This window comes from Haliotis cracherodii, unplaced genomic scaffold (assembly GCF_022045235.1).
Source record: "Haliotis cracherodii isolate W230 unplaced genomic scaffold, xgHalCrac1.p SCAF_24, whole genome shotgun sequence".
NCBI classification, from domain to species: Eukaryota; Metazoa; Mollusca; class Gastropoda; order Lepetellida; family Haliotidae; genus Haliotis; species Haliotis cracherodii.
In genome coordinates, this window is record NW_027266280.1 from 3,558,300 (window position 1) to 3,563,834 (window position 5,535).

The window sequence follows — 5,535 nt, forward strand, 5'->3', positions numbered from 1 at the left end:
ATACACGGATATTCAAGATACATCAAGCCTGTACAATACTCAGATATTGAGATAACTATAAAGATAATACATACATTATCAAGCTGCAAGAATATAAGCATAAACAATATTCAAATAAAATGTAACTTACGCCACAAGATTGGGACAACGCACCAAAACCACACTCTAATACATACAATCAAACCAACTTCAGAGAAATATATACACTGTGACCTTGACATACTCAACAAATGAATTATGCCCACTTTACTGCCTTGATACAATAACATTAGCGAGGAATTCTCAGAGCATACACAAGTACCTGCCCTGTTGACATTGGTGTGTCATATTTATATATTTTTAGCACAGCTAAAGACCCTGATCTAAGAACGTTTGTCCCTTCATACAAATCCAATCATCCTCCGACGGTAACATCGATATAAGGTTAGTCCAGTCTCTTTTTTTGACAAATCCAAGCTCCTTTTGTAGAAAGATCACCTGTCTTCCACTTGTAACCACTCGTTTTAGCCAGGTGCGCAAAATATCCATGACTATGGGATTCCTTGGGCGCCCAATTTGTGTAGCTGACATGAGAGCCATCCATGTACATCCATCCAGAAATAACGCTCTTATACACACCAATGAAAATCCTTTCTTGTGCTTGAAATAAGATTGAAATAACGTTATTTTAATAATCACAAAGCACATATTAACATTACAACAGCCGTCATACAGCTGGAATATTGCTTGGAAAAGTGCTGCGTTAAACAACAAACGTACGTCACAAGTACATATTATTTACTGAAATGTAGAGTGGACACAAATAAACAACAACACCTTGATTGGGAATATCAAATAATGGCGAAAACCATTTCCATAATCATAACAAATCTCTGCTTAAAGCAGTGTCCGTCGTACGGTTCCGACAAAAGAAAGTATACCCTTTTAGATTGATTTTGTCTGAAAACTATCAAAGTGAGCAACAGTTGCCCAAGAACTACAAAAGCAATCTCCAAAAGGCAATTGCAACGCGTTTCCGTAATGATGCAACTGCAGTAGCTAAAATTCGTCAAATAGCTTTTCCAGGTATTCGTAAAATTGCACGTGCTGAATGTGTATAAAAAGGCGATGAACCGTTGCTAAGACATCACACGTAATGAAAAACACCAAAGACATGCCACAATTTACTGCCGAACAAAGACAGCAGAAAAGAACCAACCATACCCAGATTGCTAGAAGCCTAAACTGAATACGGGCAACGGTCGTCAGACAGGACACCTGACACGCCACGTTACGAAAGGCGTTAAGACGCCGTATCAGTCGACGCACGGTGCTACGTCGTCTACGTGACGCAGGTATTAGTGCTCGCCGTCCCTTCCGTGGAATGACATTGACCAGGGAACATCGACGTCGAAGATTGCAATGAGCCAGGACAGTGGGACTTTATCATGTCCGTGAATGGCAGAAAGTCCTTTTCTCTGACGAAAGCAGGTTTCAGCTGTTTCACAACGATGGTCGAGCGCGAGTATACCGTCGCAGAGGCAGAACGTTTGGCGCCAGACTGCATTCATGAAGTTCATCCTTATGGTGGAGGCGGTGTGATGGTTTGGGATCGAATTTGTGGCTTGTTAACATCCGTGGCAACCTCAACAGCCAGCGATATAGAGACGATGTTCCATTTCTTCGCCAACAGCAACAGGGAACACTCCTGCAGCATGACAACGTTAAATCACACACTGCAAGGCGCGTCCAGGACTTCTTGAATACGAACAACGTCAACGTTCTTCCGTGGCCAGCACTCTCACTTGAACCCAGTTGAACACTTGAAGGATCATCTGAAGAGTCAGATCCGATGACGTCCAGCAAACCAGCAACAGCTTGCCGACGCTGTAAGACTTGAATGGAATCGGATTCCCGATTACGTCATCAGGCGGCTGACAACATCAATGAGCATTGGTGATCACGGTGGTCATACTGAGCGTACCAGGTATCCGTTTAAGACCACGGACTTATCAAGACAGTACCAGATCTGCCTACCCCCGTGTTCATGTAAACGTCATGTACACGTCACCTGTTTTAAGTTTCGCACTAAAATTGTGCATGGACTATCGCATGTGACCCTGTTAGCGAATACATTATCATTAAATAACATACTCTTGTTTTTACTCATTTTACAGACCATCAAACATGGGTGTATACTTTCTTTTGCCCTCTATCAAACATTGATGATACCAGGTTTTCGCGAAATGGTGAGTGTATCCTGAGTCACCGGAGGCACCCGTCATAAACACATGCAAAGGCTAGTCAGATGTTCACTGAAAACACATGGGAACACATGGTACAAATGGAAATTGATTTTTGTAACAGGTGCCTCAAATTTGGAATGTCCTCCACATGTCTGCCATGAAAAGTTTTGGAAGCTTCAGACCTTGAATGTTTTAACCCTGACTAAATAGCTTTTGAGCAAGATTTGTGTCCTAGTTATGATTGGTATTTCATACAGGTCCTACAACATCTACCTGCAACCTCTACTGCCCCGCAATTGCATGTGAAGAGTGCGCCCTTTAAGCGTGCCAGAAACATACGGCAGGGAGTTCGAATCCCAGACTCGCCCTGATTATGTTTCTGCGTTTTTCAGCATCATACCTGTGTTCGTTTGTCACCCAAGTGGCCATGGTAAATATCTAAGACCTTCGGGCTTTCTTCCCACATCAAGTTGATACGCCATGATATGACTGATATACTGTTCAGGGTGGCGTCAAACCCAACTCACTCACTCGCTCTTTAATGGTTGTTGTTTATACCAGAGTGTTCCACTAGTCTCTTTGCGATGTCCTGTTTCTTCTGATCGTCAACTTGGAAGAGGGAAGAACCGTCTGTCTTATTCTTCTGACAGTCATATTCTGCACCCTTAAATGTTTTGTTGCCATTGTTATAAATCAGGCATAGGTCAATTTCCTTGAAGTAAATCCATTCCATAGGCTGTAAAAACTGGAAAATAATATTTTGTAAATCTACATATTTTCATTGATGAAATTCAAAATGTCTGGGAAAAGGAGTGGGTGGATATTTGGTTTTAGCAACTTTTGGCAATATCTTTGGGGCATATTCGTGTGGCACAGCATGCATGTAAAGTGAGATTTCCGTATACCTTACCATTTTGGATTTGGGAAATATCTGGACCGCATTAATTCCAAAGAAATCTAAAATATTTAGCAGTGCTAAATTGAACGTGAAAATTACCAATCAATTTGGAGGCTGGTTAGGGATCAGGGGGTTAACTGGAAGGCGTCCGGACGCATACTTTCTCCAATGCTAATGTGGGCGTATCATATACCAATAGTCATTATAGTCCTCAATATCCCGAAAAGCTTCAGATCCTCGGTCATGTACTTTCCGAACAAGCAATATTGGAGGGCATTAAGGTTTCTTTCATCGCTGGACCCGTGAAGATTCCGGGTAGAATAGGTCTTCAGCAATCCATGCTTGCCATAAAAGGTGACTCTGCTTGTCGTAAAAGGCGACTAACGGGATCGGGTGGTCAGGCTCGCTGACTTGGTTGATGCATGTCATCGATCCCAATTGCGTGGATTGATGCTCATGATATCAATCACTGGGTTGTCTGGTCCAGACTCGATTATTTACAGACCGCCGTCATATAGCTGGAACATTACTGAGTGCGGCGTTTTACAACAAACCAACCAACCAACCAACCAACCAACCTTCATGGCTGGACCAGAAAATCTATTGATTAATGCTGCGTTCAGAGATATGCCTGGTATCTTAAGAATTCCTAAACTTGAAGCCTCAGCATGAATATCCAAAGGTAATCATGTGCTAAGACATCATATCGAGACTCCATCCACAATATTAATCAATGGTTTTTTAATTATGTATGTACAAGAATACCACTGAGAGCAGAAATCGTGGGCCAATATACATTGGTGCTTCTTTGTATTTTGGGACTTCTGGTTTTGTGTGTTTATGTTTATTGTTTAACGCCACATTAAGCAATATTCCGGATATATGACTGCGGTCTGTTAATAATCGAGTCTCGACCAGACCATCCAGTGATGGACATCATGAGCATCAACCTGCCTGACCACCCCGTTAGTCGCCTCTTACGACAATCATTGGTTGTTGGAGATCTTCACGGGTCCATCTGGAATTTTGTCTCCTGATAAGAATTTTTTCGGCAACAGCTGCAAAACCAGATACGTTTGGAATTATAATATGAGCCTGAATATTTTGTAAAATGCCTTGCAACAATGTCAATTTCGCGGCAGCCGGTTCCTTCCTAATTATTTTGGTCAAGAATTTTCTGGGACAATTTCTTCTTGTCCATAAAATCCCTTACACATGTAAGATCAAATCAATTGTTCACATCTAATAGGGAACACCAGACATCAGCTTTGTTACAGATTGGTGGAATTAGGAAAAATCCTTAAAATGACTCCCATAATAGGTCTATACCAACCCATTCGTGCTGTAAAATTCGACAATGCTTGTCGTAAGAGGCAGGCGAATAACGGGATCGGGTGGTCAGGCTCGCTGACTTGGTTGATGCATGTCATCGATCCCAACTGCGTGGATCAATGCTCATGATGTCAATCACTGGATTGTCTGGTCCAGTCTCGATTATTTACAGACCGCCGTCATATAGCTGGAATAGTGCGGCGTTAAACAACAAACAAACATATAGCCTTCGGCCTTAAAAAATGTAACCCTGTTATGGATCAAATCAACTTGTGATGATACCAGGTGTTCGCGAAAAGGTGAGACTAGCCTGCCCTACCGGTCGCAGCTATCACACACACATGCAAAGGCAAGTCAAATATGACCTGACTACGGGAAAATATGCTACATCACTATTGTCACTGATGCGTCAAATTTGGAACAAATCCTCCACCACAGAAGGTCTTGAAAGCTTTACTGAGGCCTTGCATGTTGTAACCCCGCAAGAGTCGTATGAAATTTTCGTGGGAAGAGCAAGTTGGATTGTACCTAACAAAGTTGAGTTTGGAAAGTTGAAATGGCCACTATTTGAATACAGTCTTGTGGATAGTTTTTGTCACTCTGAATTCGCCTTGACGTTTTGTTTGCTTGTTGTTTAACGCCGCACTCAGCAATATTACAGCTATATGATGGCGGTCTGTAAATAAACGAGTCTGGACCAGAGAATCCAGTGATTTATATCATGAGCATCGATCCAGGCAATTGGGATCTATCACATGCATCAACCAAGTCAGCGAGCCTGACCACCCGATCCCGTTAATTGCCTCTCACAACAAGCATAGTCGCCTGTTACAGCAAGCATGTGCTGCTGAAGACCTATTCTACCCCGGATCTTCATGGGTTCCTAAATATATTACATTGTGTTACTCATTACATTGTGTTATTTATATAGCACATGGCCTTCCTTAGATTGTATTAAATATGAATATTCTGCCTGAACTCTAATGGAGGGAGGCCAGCTTTCCTCGCATCACTGAGGGGGGCACGGGTGGCCCAGTCGTCTAAAGCGCCGCGATTCGCTGTGCAGAGTTGCGTCCCTTG